General features: G+C 41.5%; 1 long non-coding RNA gene across 1 annotated transcript; it reads left to right on the top strand.

Annotated features, from left to right (window-relative positions):
• The first annotated feature begins 4690 nt into the window (after positions 1-4690).
• LOC119872193 lies at positions 4691-10140 on the top strand. Its single transcript, XR_005360889.1, has 4 exons — positions 4691-4917; positions 5049-5215; positions 5970-6092; positions 7812-10140. It is a non-coding gene; the product is annotated as an uncharacterized LOC119872193 (long non-coding RNA).
• The last annotated feature ends 4694 nt before the right edge of the window (positions 10141-14834 follow it).

Here is a 14834-nt window from a genome sequence, read left to right as displayed (position 1 = left end):
TTTGAGTAGCTAGAATTTAAAATACTCTTTACTTGATTCTATCCTACCTCCCAACTGTTCATGCTTTGGAGCTCAGCTTAAATTTTACTGCCTCGGGGAATCTATCCCTAATCAGACTAGACCAAGAAATATATCCTCACTGCACTGTCCTCTTGCTTTTTGAAGCTCTTACCACTATCTTATTAAGGAGCCACCAAAAGAGTCCTGTAACGGCTGTCTCCTAACTCAAATACAAACTCCATGAAAGAGGAAGCATCAGTTGGGCTCCCCATTGTAGTCCTTGTATCTGAGCATGTCTTGCCCGTAATAGGATCTCAGTAACTATGCATGGATTGAAAGGAATGAATGGACATGAATGTCCTAACATTTGATTCAGAGACCCCATGACAATGGGTTATTAACCTCTTTTGGGCTACAGACCCCTTTGAGAATTTGAGGAAATCTGTCCCCAAGAAACACCTCTCCCAGAAAATTGGAGCATGTCAATAACATTTTGCCTAACCATCACATTCCATTTCAGCAGGTAAAGAATTACTGCCCTGTGTAAATATAATCACCAAGCATCTCTTCCTATGAGTGAAGGTGCCCCCTAGATCTTCCCTCCTTTTACTTCAGTCAGTCTAATGTCGGAGGAACACTGTGGGGACTCCTACCATCGACACAGCATCTTCACCCCTAAATTCATCCAGAGGCAGTGGTAAAGAGTGGGGGAAATGTGGCCTGAGCAAGGCAGGGGTGTGCATGCTCCTGCTGAAAGGACTGCATCTTGCCAGATAACAAGTGAATTACCATGACAGAAGTGAAACTTGACATGAGCTAGAAATCCTTTCACCTGGATGGAAATGGGCTGGTTTTTCATCTGATCTCTGGCCACTGATCCTGATTTTAAAACATCTCAGAGACCTACCTCTCTCATCATTTCTGTGGCTCTTTGTCTCCTGTAGACAGAAATGCCTCGCTTGGTGGACTAGTGTGGACTTCAGTGACAGAGGCACCTGCTTTCACATCTGGTTCACCAAAATCTGAGACTAGTGGGTGGAGAGTTAACTTTCCTGCACCTTGGCTTCCATATCTGTGAAATGGGTCCCATCAAAATATCCTCTGAAGTCCTGGGACATATTTTCAGTGCTGAAACAATGCCTGTCATCTGTATTGCTCTTGCTTTTAAACAGAAGCTTCCTTACTGGGTCCCACTGTCTCCCCTATAACAGAGCCAGCTTAGAGGGGCTTACTTTGTCATTTTAGGCTAATTATCTAATCTTTTTGCTCAATTCTCTCCTCCTAGGCTTCTGGGGATATAGTACATTATAATCTGTTATTGGCACTGCTATTTATTTGCAGCCAGGGACATTTTATTCTTTTCCAACTTGTACAAACCTGGGCTTGGCTTCCATCCACAGCCAGACCTAGAAATTATAATGCATTACCAGGTAGGTATTCATTTCCTGGTATTATTCTAAAAGACTTCTGGGGCTCAAGAGATTTTGAGCAGTGAATTTAAGGAAGACACCCTGTAGGTTGCGGTAAAAGTCTGTGTAGGTACTATTTAAGGTGATTTTTTTTAAGTCTTTAATATTCTTTCAGAGGTTCAATTATTTACCATGCTAGCTTCAGGTAGAGAGTAATTTGAATATCACTGTGGGTGAGAGACGGGTGGAGAAGAAGGCGGCAGTTTGCAAATCACACAAGTCAGTCTTGGCTTTGGTGAATACCACCAAGATGCAGAAATATAGGCTTGCACTCTATTCCATGTTATAGTTTATTGATTTTTAAAATAAAATTACACAGGTAATATATTGCTGTCTGCAAGGATGATATTTGGAATACACAACTGTGATAGACAAGTGAGCTAAGCTTTAGGCTAGAGTAGGAATCTGAAGACCCCCTGGGCAACCAAAGCATTAACCCTGTACCTGCTGGATGATGGGAAAGGCTGGAGGGAGGGGAAGACCCTAGGAAAGGGCACAGAATGGTCAGAATAGTAGGAGACATCCTTTACCAACTGGTGCACAAATACTTCAGTATTTTAACAACTGCTATAGCCCTAAGGTTACCTAAATGTTAAATATTAGTTGTATTAGTTGTAACATGTAAATGATAAGAATATAATGAGGAATGCTCAATCTTGGGGCTCCTGGGTGGCTCAGTCTGTAAAGCATTCGACTCTTTTTTTTGTTAAGATTTTGTTTATTTATTCATGAGAGACACACACACACACAGAGAGAGAGAGAGAGAGAGAGAGAGAGGGAGAGACACAAGCAGACTCCATGCAGGGACCCTGATGTGGAACTTGATCCCGAGTCTCCAAGATCAGGCCCTGGACTGAAGGTGACACTAAACCACTGAGCCAACCGGGCTGCCCAGTATCCGACTCTTGATTTCAGCTCAGGTCATGACCTCAGGGTGGTGAGATCAAGCCCTGTGTCGGGCTCCACACTCAGCATGGACTCTGCTTGAGATTGTCTCTCTCTGCCCCTCCCTCTGCTCACACTCTCTCTTTCTTTCCAAATAAATGAATAAAATCTTAAAAAAAAAAAAGAAAAGAAAAGAAACGATCAGTCTCCCCCTTCAAATCCCACCTCTTCTTCCTCTGTTACATGCCCACCTCCGCTGTGGTTTATTTCCTCAAACAGTAGGTACAAGTAGATCTCTGGGTAGTTTTTTTTTTTTTTTTTAATTTTTTAATTGCTTCACCCAAAGTGGAATCCTACATTATGAATAATAATAGCTAACAGTTGTTAAAGCTTATTATTTACCAGGCATGGTTCTAAGCAGTTTACGTGATTAACTCTAATGTTCCCATGAGTTTTCTCAGCCAACAGATGAGGAAACAGGCAGAGCGAAGTTCTTTAACTTGCAAGCTCATAAATGTCAAATCAAGTCCAAGTGGCCCAGCTCCAAACCCCCACCTTCAGTATCAAGAACTAAGCTAAATAAATGTTACCTGCACTTTCTGTCAGAGATCTGACTCATTCCTCTAAATGACTGCATCATATTATCTTGTATGGTTTACCATATTTCATTAACCCTTTTCCCTTCTATAAGCATCCAGAATATTCTTCATTCCCTGCCTCTCCCCCTCCCTCTTTCTCCCTCTTCCTCTCTCTCATTTGCCTGACACCTTTCTGCATTTCTCTTTTCTTTTCCTTGTAGGAGGATACTACACATGATGCTCTAATGTACATGTTTGTCCTTGTACAAATAAGCCTCTGCAAAGCTTTTATTTCTGGGATATGCATACACACCCAAAATAGGGAATTGCTGGGCCTAATGCCAAGGATATTTTTTTATTTTAATAAATATTACTAGGATGACATCGTAAAAACAGTATATACCATTCCAACCAGCCTGTATGTGCAATTATCAGTTTCCCACATCCTTTCCAGTGCCGGAGTTTATCTGTCTTTTTAATCTTTTGCCACAGATAGAAGATGAAGGGTGCCACATGGTTGCCCTTCATTGACACTTTCCTTATCATCAGTGAGATTGAGCCATGTTCTTATAGTCAATGGCCTTCTGCCCCAAATTACCTGTTCCTATTTGTGTGTTTTTCCCAATTTTAAACTTGGTTACCTTCCTTCTTATCAGTTCACAGGAGACCTCCAGCTATTTGGAATACTAACCCCTTTATGAATCATGGGTATTGCAAATGTTCCATCCTGGTTATCCTTGTTTTCTGTTTTTATGTGGTCTTTGGTTGAACAGGTTTAATATTTTTTCTTTCTCTTTCTTTCTTCCTTTCTTTCTTTCTTTCTTTCTTTCTTTCTTTCTTTCTTTCTTCTTTCTTTCTTTTTTTTTTTTTTTTTACAATCAGCTTGTCAATCATTTATTGTGCAGCTTCTGGACTTCCTGTCTCACTTAAGAAGGTCCTCTCACATTCTGAGTTTATACATATAGTCTCTTTCCTTCTTATTTCTTTTATACATTTACATATTCAATCTATTCAGAATTGATTTCTATATCTGATTTGATGTGTGAATCTGTATTTTCCTCCAGACGGAGAACCAAATATACAGTTCCGTTGATTAAATTAAACACAGCCTTCCCCATGAGTGGAGATGCCACAGTCAGGACGGAGTACAGAGTCACAGGGCTGGGTAGAAACTCAGAAAGGCAGAGTCCAACCATGGCTCCTAATTCCCTCACTCCTCCGATTGGCCATACATGTGGCCACATGGCCACAACCTGGCCCAGGGCCTCTTTGGAAAAATGCCTTCTCCAACCATCTGCTTCTCTTAAGAAAGTAGGCAGTGTCTAGGGAACTAATAGGAAGGAGGTCACTGAGTCTGGACAAAAAGGTACTCCGTCCCCTCTCCCCCCAAATACACAGGATTTGGTCTGATTCAGGAAGGTTGGAGCCTGGTCACTACTGGGGAAAGCATGTGTGAAATCAGATCAGATTCTGGAGTACACAGTACCAGCACCCTGAAGGAGAGTGCAATTCTACAGTCAGCACCTGCCTGCTATTTGAAATATGCATTGAGAGCTAAAAACTTGTGCACAGATGAGCTGGCAGTGTCTTTCTGCTTTACCTGGGAATGAATATAAGCAGAAACATAGGTCAGGTTTCAGCATGCAGTTTATCTGTACAGAAGTTTAGACAAAGGCTAAAGGCGCTTGATATTTGCCAACCCAACCAGAAAGCTGAGAAACTGGTTTGGCCACTGTTTTCTTTTCTTTTTTTCTTTTTCTTCTCTCTCCAGTTTCTCTGCACTTCCATCCTTCCCTCTCTCTCTGCCTTCCCGTCTCTCATCTTTTTTTGGAAGATGAGATCCTGAGGATCCCTAGGTCTCTAGAGAACTCATCTTCAAGGCAGAACCTCAGCAGCCAGCTCTGTGTTTGATCAACACTTGAAGTGCCTGCAAATACTCTTTGCTTCTCATTTAAATTTGTATCGATCTCCCAAATGGCAAACAGGTAACCAAAATAAATTATCTAAATAGAGTTAATCAGGAAGGAGCAGGAGCACCAGAGGAATCTGGTGCCGGTCAGGCAGATTTTGCTGATGTGGAAAAGCTGTTGGAATGAAATATGTATGCTTTGGACAGGAGAACATAAACAAAAGCCAGTCCCTGAGAAGTCAGAATTACTGAGAAATGAACCAGGGTCTCCTTGTGCAGAAGTGTTCTGTGGATGGCAAGACCTGGAGGTGGGAATACATGGATCATTAAGAGCTGTCTCCTTCTTGAGAACAGGCTGCAGAAATCTTTTATGGGTAAGGAGAGACCTGCTTATAATAGGTATATGGGTTTTTTCAAATCAAACAATTTCAAGCTAAACAATGCTTGGCACTAGGGGAAAAAAAAGAAACAGTGGAGAGACGAGGTGATGCTTATCTTTTCAGTTTGTGCCTTAGAGTAGCTTTTGTCTAATTTTTTTTTCTGATGTTGACTTAAGAAGTCATCTTATAAGAGAGGTGGACATGCAATGCAACATTAGCCAATCAGTTTTCACTCCCCTCCTTGAAGGGGCTGTTTCAGAGTTGGATCCAGGATAGTCAACATAAATGTTTTGCCAACAGTGTTTGGGTTCTTTGATTTCCTGGATTTCTTTTGGGTTCGTTGATGTAGTTGCCAACATCTAAACAATTGGTATGCTATATGTAAAATCATGGATTTCTGTCTTCTCTTTAAGAAATCAGATGATCAGTGAACTCTGGGCTCATACCATCCCCTGGCAATAGTCTGCTGGTGTGGCCCAGTGACTGTCCTCTTCAGATGAGCAGGAGGTTCCACTTTGCCAAATTCCATACCCAGGCCATGTCCACTTGAGTTTCTGACCTTGTCAAAGATAGCAGTTACGCCTAATTTCATGTCACATCAAATGTCAAGGATGATGGACACTTCCGAGGAAGGGAAGTGAGTTGTCTAAGAGCACACAGCAGGTTGATATCATAAATGGGAAAAGAACCCAGGATATTCTTAGATTAGCTTTGCAGAAGAAACAATACTCCTTACATTTCCTTCCAGGAAAGAGCTGGTTCCTCCAAGGATGCTTCCAATTATCTTTAGTGATGTGAAGGTACTACTGGTGGGAATTTCAGATCCAGTGGGGTGGTAAATATTTGTCTTCTCACAAAATGCTTTTCACAGGTGAGTGCCAACTCCTCTTATGATCAGGGTTGAAGGCTGGACCAATAAAACTCTTCTCTTCCTGACCATTAAGAAAGCTATGACAACATCATTCATTCTTGCTGAACTAAGTATGATTTATAAGCTTACAGATGGAAAAAAAAATCCATCTTTATTCACTTGTCCCTTCAACTGCTTGTGTGTGTGTTTATTCACCCCACACTTACTGAGCATTCACTATATGCCATGTTCTCTGCTAACTTACAGAGACACAAATATTGGTCCCTGAAACTCTCAGTTGAGCTATAGGCTATAGTGCATTATAGGCTATAATGCACACACAAAGGAGGATTGACTTCACTGAGGAAGTGCCATGTTATTATTAACCTTTTCAAGACCAAGAAGAATCCCTTTTAGGTAGGAGTCAAGAATTAGCAGCTGTGAACTGCCCTAAGAGCCCAGACCCACTTTGGTTGGCCTCACCATTTTAAAAATTAAATAAAATGATTATGTTTACCACATTTAAAAATTGGAAGATTTCAAATAAAAATCCAGATTTCCAACTTCTCTTTAAAAATAGTGGATCTGAGGGGTGCCTGGGTGGCTCTTTTGGTTAAGCATTTACCTTCAGCCCAGATCCCAAGGTCCTGGGGTCGAGCCTCACATCAGACCCCCTCCTCGGTGGGGAGCCTGCTTCTCCCTCTCCTTCTGCTGCTCCCACTACGTGTGCTTGCTCTCTCTATCTTTCTTTCAAATAAATAAATAAAGTCTTTTTTAAAAAGTAAAAAATAAAATAAAAATAGTGGATCTGAAAATACCAGGTTTACATCCCCTATGGCAACAATGAGATGTGACTGAATGCTGGGTGCTCATTTTTAGAGAGGGCATGCATTCCAGTTTGTTCCAAGCCCCACCACTCCCTATTACATTATTCATAGTCTCCATCATAGAGGTATATACCCTGACTGACCTCTCCAGGGATATAAATTGGTATTCTGTGATCTAGCATCTCAAAGAATATACAGTGGTCACAGAGAAGGGGTGGAGAAAAAGGTGTAGTCAGAGACACAGAGATGGGAAATATATAATATATTCAGGGAACTGCATGTAGTTCCATGTGGCAGGCAGATGATTAAGTGCAAGAGGTAGGCAGAAATGAAGCTGAAGAAGTAGCCCAGGGACAGATTACCTATGAAAGGCCCTGTGGGTCATGCAAAGGACTTTGTACTAAATCCTGTACTCAATGGGAAACCGTTAGATTCTTGGCACGGGCGTGTTGTCATGACATTTGTGTTTTCAAAAGAGCACTGTGCAATCATGGAGTGAATACAAGTGGCAAAGGTAATGAAAGAGGCTGGGAGACCATTTGGGCATTAATTGCGCTGATCCAGGGTAGAGATGAGGGACTCAGTAATCTTCAATTCATGGCCAGCAGAGGCACGTGGCAAATGATTGTTAATGATTGAGCGATGAGTGAGAAAGTCTCAAGGATCGCTTGTTCCTTTTATCAACCAAGAGCCACCATGATGGGCCCTCTAGGCTTCCTACAGCCAGAGTTAGGCAAGCATTCACAGATGGGCCAAAACTGAGTACTTCCCTGTCTGTAAAATGCTTTTTGGCAAAGTGCATAGGAATTTAGACTTTCTTAGTAGTAATTACACTATAATGCCCCAGGTGCCCCCAGAGTGTACTCAGAGAATTAATGGGCCTATCCGTCTCATTTACTTCTTCGGGTCCCAGGGTCTCCTTCCACAAATGAGCATTCTCAGCGCACTGAATGAGACCCTGGAGGACCAGAAGAATGATTGCTTCTCTCCAAGGTGATCCAGAGGTGAATATCATCCCCTGGAGGATGCCTCTGGCCCATTGACTGGGAAACACTGCAGTGACCGAGGCAGAAGGCGCTCCAAATGCAAAGAACATTATTCCAAGCAAACGAGGGAGCCCAGCAATTATTTCCACTCAAAAGTTGGTAATGAATCGGCATGTTTATTTATTCATTCATTAAATGTAGGCAAACAAGCAACCAAAGAGGAAGCCGTCTGGCCATTCTTTTAATGAATCTGCCCCATTTCTGAGTGAAATGTAGGCCATGCAGATGAAATGCTGAGCTCTGGAAATATATTACCCACTCAGGAAGCCATCCTTCCAGCCTTAATTAAAGAAAATCAACAACTCCCTTTTGCAGTGGATGATGATGGAAATCAAACCAAGGAACTGAAATACAGACTTGCCAGCTTGCAAGCTGGGTCAGGCTTGACTGGGCTTGCAGAAACCAGGGAACCTCATGAATTCATTGGAAAGATTGTGCCTTGGGTGGCACCAGAACCCTGTAACGTCAATAGCAGCCAAGATATTACAGGCAATTAATGTCATTATAGGACACCAAATATTTTTTGATGAAGCTTTGATGACTCATTCATTCATTCGTTCATTCCCTCAATTTTTTATTTGTCCATATGCTCATTCATTCATCTACTCAGTAAGCATTTACTAAGTACCTACTACGTGCTAGGCATTGCACCATGGATATAAAAAGCTAATCAAAAATAAACATTGTCTCATTCTATTACTCTTAATTTTTAGTAGAGAAGATGTTTACTAGGGGAATTATCACATAAATATGTAATGATAAATTGCAAAAGAACTCAGAGGGAAAACTACAAGAAGCCAGCATATAAACCAGTTGAGGACAAGGAGAAGAAGGTAGAACAATCCAGATACGGAGAACAGTATGTGCTCATGTGCCAATTTTCAGAAATGGAAGGGAGCACCATCACCAGAGAGAATGCCCTTTGGGTATGGTTTTGCCTCACCTTTGTATACCAAGTAATGGAATTCTCTTTATATGATTAAATTAGGAAATGTTTGTGGACTGAAAACTGCCATGATAAGATAAGGCTTAGTTTGAGTGTGTTGGTCTAGATGCCAAGGAGACTGATGGGAACCCTGATTTCACCCTTTTAACCTCTTAAAAGGAGGACTGAGCTTGCCTTGATGCAGTAGGAACATGAACTCTGGACCTCCTGTCATGTGGATTGCCTCTACCTCAAACCCAGTGTCCTAGAGAGCTCTTGGTTCTTAGCTCCCACGCTCCTCCTGTCCATGAGTCTGCCAATCCCTAGTGCATGGACTCTGGAGATTCATCATGCAATTAAAACCTGCACCTGCTGCTTATAATCTCTATAACTTTGGGCAAGTCATTTAATCTCATTTTGCCTCAGATTCCTTGTCTAAAAATTGGGTGTGATAGTAGTGTCTATCTTAGACTTGAGGCTATGGTGAGGAGGGGCTATATGGAAGACACAGAGCAGACATGCATACTGATATTATTATTACTTAGGTAATTCTCCTCATTCCCACTTCAGACCAAAGTGCAAGAAAGAAGCTTATGTTTAACATCAGAGTATGTGGATGGACTTGTGTGTGTGTGTATGCTCCATGTCATTAAGCACAACTGAAAGGTAAACACCCCTGAGACAGGTGTAAAATGTGTGTGATGTGAGTAATGGCTCTTGGCCATGTCTAATGCAGGGATCCTTGGGTAACTGCAAAGTCAGGGTGGCTGGAGTCCATGAGACTTGGAGTATTTTAGTAGGATTCTGCTGATGGCATCTGGGTAGCAGCTTGTGACAGTGTTTGCAGTAATAGCATGTCCTCCTGAAGATGGTGATATTTTCCAACTCCATCTCTTTAACTGCCCCACCCACTTAGCTAGCCATGGTCTACTGAGTTCTGCATGGAATATAGCCTGTCTCACGTCCATTTTATACCCAAGCTGTTCTTTCTGCTCTGAAAGCACTCTTTGCCTACTTCCCTTCTCATTCACAGCCATCAGGCAAACCATTCACCTTCCAAGACTTGGCTTATACATCTGTCCCCACTGAGTATCTCTTGGACTCATCTTCCATCCCCCATCATTATAAGATCAGACATTTTCTTCTTTATTCCTGACTGAAATGTATATATAACACATGCTGTCTTGTCTTATTAGACTTATAAGTCTGTCTCCAAACATAGATTCTAGGAACATTCCTACAAGACAGAGCTTTGTTATGTCTCTTGTGTGCCCGGGATCCAGCGCAATGCTTGGCATGCAGCTGGTACTTAATAAATGTTGGTTGAATTAATAAACAAATGAAAGAACATGTGAAAATCTATTTTATCATCCCTTGAGTAGGAAAGAAATCAATTAAACCACTATAAATGATGGCTTGGGAATGGGTGCTTATTCGCTTCTCAAGCTCATTCATGGAATGCTACCTGACAGTTTAAACGGATGGCTTTGTTACATGCAACAACTTGGGATGAATCTCAAGAGAATTATACTGAGTCAAAAAAATTACGTGCTATATGATTCCATATCTAGAACTCTCTTGAGTGAAAACTCTAGCGATGGAGCCCAGATTTGTGGATGCAGAGAGGAGAGTGCAGGGAGGGAGGAAGGGAGCAGTGGGTATAAAGGGTAGCGGCAGGGGGTGGGGAGGGGTTCTTAAGATAAGACTGTCCTGACTGGTGGTGTCCTCTGGTCTATTCATGTGGGAAGATTACAGAAAACTAGACAACGCACACCCACAAATGAGTGGACATAAAACTAATGAAATCTGACAAAGGGTGATTAGTTGTATCAATGTCAATTTCCTGGTTGTGTTATTGTCCTATAGTTATGCAAGATATTATAATTGTAGAAAACTGAGTAAAGGGCATATGGGATCTCTTTGTGTCTTTCTTACACCTGCATGTGAATCTTTCATTATTCCAAAAATAAAAAGGAATACAGACACACCTACACACATACATACATATACAATGAGATCCTACCATACATCCACCAGTGTGACTAGAATGAAAAAGCTTAATATCAAGCATTGGCAAGGATATGGAGCAACTGGAACTCACAAACATTATTGCTGGGAGTGTTGATTAGTACAAACACTTTAGAAAAAAAGCTCGCCAGTTTCTACCAGGGCTAAAAACACACATACCTTATGACCCAGCATTTCCATTCCGGCAACAGAAAAACACTCATATGAGAAGATACAAAGCACTATACTTCATGCTAACTCTAAACTGGAAGCCGTCAAATGCGCATCAACAGTATGATAGAGGGCAGCCCCGGTGGCACAGCGGTTTAGTGCTGCTTGCAGCCCCAGGTGTGATCCTTGGAGACCCAGGATTGAGTCCCACATCGGGCTCCCTGCTCCCCTGCATGGAGCCTGCTTCTCCCTCTGCCTGTGTCTCTGCCTCTCTTTCTCTCTCTGAATAAATAAATAAAAATCTTTAAAAAAAAACAGTATGATAGATGAATCAGTTGGGATATACATCGTCTCAGTCAGTTTGGGCAGCTATCGCAAAATACATAATTTGGGTGATTTTTAAAATATATATATATATATTTCTCACAATTCTGGAGGCTGAGAAGCCCAAGATCAAGCTGTTAGTAGATTTGGTATCTGGTGAGGGCTCTGCCTGGTTTGCAGATGGCTGTCTTCTTATGGCTTCACATGGTTTTTCCTGGTATATGGATGAGGAGAGACAGAGACAGAGACAGACACCTTGTCTCTTCCTCTGCCTATAAAACATTAATCCCATTATGAAGACCCCACCCTCATTACCTAATCTAACCCCAAACCCCACCTCCCAAGTGCTGTCACACTAGGGATTAGAGCTTCAATTTATGACGGTGAGGGGTGACCCCACAAACACGAAGTCCACAGCACCTATAGCAGAATACCATATAACAATTAGAACAAACATCTTGCAGCTACATGTCAAATTAAATGAATTTCAGAACCATAACGTTGAACAAAAGAAGGCAGTCACAAAAAAAGATAGGCTCTGTGATCTCACTTACATGAAGTTCAAAGAAGGCAAAGAAATTAGTCAACATGGTGGTTATATTTGGGGGGTAACAGTTGGAGAAGGCTGTGAGGGAGAATTCTGGGGTTATAGTATAGTATATTCTTTCTTGATCTGGGTCCTAGCAATGCCATTGAATTTAAGTTTGTAAAAATTTGTTGGATTGTACCCTTAGGATGTGTGTTGTGTGTGTACATTATTATCCTTGAAGAAAAAATGTTGAAGGACAAAAATGTTTATTCATGTTGTTCTATAGTTAACATTTATTAGGTGCTCTCTCTGTTCTAGACACTGTAAGTTCTTAGAACACCCTTATAAATACAGAAATCCCTGTTCTGGGAGACTCATAGTCTGTGGAGAAGCCACTTATTTTCCTTTTCTTTATTCTTCTCTTGTAAAGAGTTCTAAGTATCAGATAAGATCAGAAGAAACTTTTCTATTGGTGGTGGTTGTGATTTTAATTAGTTATCGAACTAAAAGAACTGCATAAGAGAGACTTTTTCTTGTCTTGTGTGTATATATATATACATACACAAAGTACTTATTGAACTCTAAATCTTGCATTCCAGCATCTTCAGATAATTCCTTTTAAGACTTCCTCAAACTAATTTTCAATCAAAAGAAGAAAAAATAGTCATATGTAATTGCTGCAAAAGAAAAAAAAATCCCCTTATTAGGAAATCTGTAACTGCCTCCAGGAATTCAAAAATAAAAAAACATTCAAGTGAAGGAATCTCTGCTTTCCTTCACATGGAAATATCTCAGCTGAGAGGAAATTCTACATCTGTGTTTGTAGCCCTCAGGCCTGGGCGAGCAGACCCCCAGGACAGATTACCCCCTACCATTTAAATGAAGGACAGTTCATGGCTTTGGCTGTGATTTGGTGAAAACAGTGTTTCTTGTCATTTTATCCATAATAATCCTATAATTTGCAAAACACAGGAGGCATTAAAGTGTGGATAATATCACCTTGCCATGCCAAAGATGGAAAAGAGAATTAATGAGATCAATAAAGCTACTCTCGCAGGAAAAATAGAAACACAGATGGGAAATGGTAGAAGCATTGGCAAGCCTGAGAGAGAGCTGAGGACCTGCTTATGGCCCTGTTTTAAAGCCAGAACTGTTCTGAGGAACATGTGAGCTGACCGACCTTAATGCCACACCTCCAGCAGAGCCCCACCTTGGCAATGCTCAGAGCTCTGGCCAGGATGAGAGATCAATCAACAGCAGGTCAGCAGGTACTGATAGAACACCACCATATGCTTGGCACCAGACAAGCATCATGGTGATGCTAAGAAATTATGAAATATTGTCCATTTATCAAGGAACTTATGTTCCACTTTGAAAGAAAGTCAGATGTCCTCACCTTTTTTATACCAACATTTAAATAAACATGTATGGGGAGAGACATCTGATCAGTAATCCTAATTAAAAATGTGTTAAAATTTATCCAAGGCTCTCAAGGAGTTGAACACACTGGGTGGCAGGGGAATGAGAGTGGCCATCAGGGAAAGAGGAAATAAGCATGTGTCCTAATGCATGCATCAGGTCCTCAAAGCAAGCCTTAGAAAGACACAGTTGCAGCCAACACACAGATGGAAAAACCAAGACCCTGGGTTTAATACATTTGCCCCAGTTCCCACAGCAAGCAGTGAAGCCGAATCAGATTGTAATTAATCCAAAATCCATGATTTCTCACTCTAAAATGTTTCCCGAACAGGAAGTGCTGCTACAGAAGAGAGGTAAGCCCATTTAAGAGGCACCTGGATGGACATTGTAATTTGTGTTGTTGTGCACATGTATTAATATTTATAAGAAAAATACATAAAACTATATATAGCAAGGCCCTGATTTCAGGGATTATTGCTTCCAATGAGGCAAGTATTTAAATTAAAAATAATGCAATTTTTTAGGGACACGTGAGATAAATCATGAGGGGGTGATAAGTGTTTAGAAAAAAAAAAGCATAAACAGATGCCCCATTAGAGTTTAGAACAAAAGTTTGAATGACTTTCATTCAAGAAAGCAACTGTCCCTATCACAGGGAGACCTGAGAATGTTTTACAGGGACCTAGGCAGGGATTGAGGAATTTGAAAATTACTAGGACTCATAATTGCCCCCCAAGGCAAAGGGAGGTTTCTGGCCATTGGAGAGGAAAGTAACGTGATGGGCACAGTGGGGAGCTAGACTGGAAACACCCAGCATAAGAGGGGACGCCATGCCCAGAGGGTCTGGATCAATATCAAAAACAGCAATATCAATTAGCATCAGTACCAAAGACAGAAGCTCAAGCTTTTCATTACCAAGTTAAAGAGACAAGGAAATACAAATAATTTTTGAGAACTTAAAGCAAGGGGACATTAGAGTGTCACTGGGTTAGGAACATCATCATCTGGGACAACCTGGTGAATAACTCACCTTAATGAGCATGGCGGCTGATCTGAAGGGCAAAGCAGCAGGCCTGTGAAGGCATCCTAAAGTGCATGTTCCTCCTCCACGGGAGGAGTGATGGTGGCTCCTAGTTTGTCACTGCCCTTTTGGAATTAGCACTTTGAAGACACATGGGAATGAGAAAGGGAATGCAGGAAGGAGAGAGCAAAGGGAGTAAGGAAGAGAAAGATGGCAGGGAGAGAGGGAAAGAGGTTGTAGAGGGGGAAGCATGGTGGAGGTATGGAGGGGAGAGGGAGGGAGGGAGGAAGGAAGTAGAGAAGGATGAAAGGAAGAAGGGAAGGAGGCAGCAAGGAGTAGGAGGAGGACTGATCTTAGGTGGACCTGCTTTGCATTGTCCATATTTATTCCTAGTATTTTTTCTCCCTTCTCTGTCCCCATCACCACCTCTGAGATTAGCTTCATGTTGGCACTTCCACCTCCTCTTCTTACTAATTTCCTTTTTGATATTTTAA

Source organism: Canis lupus, chromosome 6, assembly GCF_011100685.1.
Source record: "Canis lupus familiaris isolate Mischka breed German Shepherd chromosome 6, alternate assembly UU_Cfam_GSD_1.0, whole genome shotgun sequence".
Lineage (NCBI taxonomy): Eukaryota > Metazoa > Chordata > Mammalia > Carnivora > Canidae > Canis > Canis lupus.
Note: the sequence above shows the minus strand (reverse complement) of the source record. Positions and strands in the feature narration are given on the sequence as shown.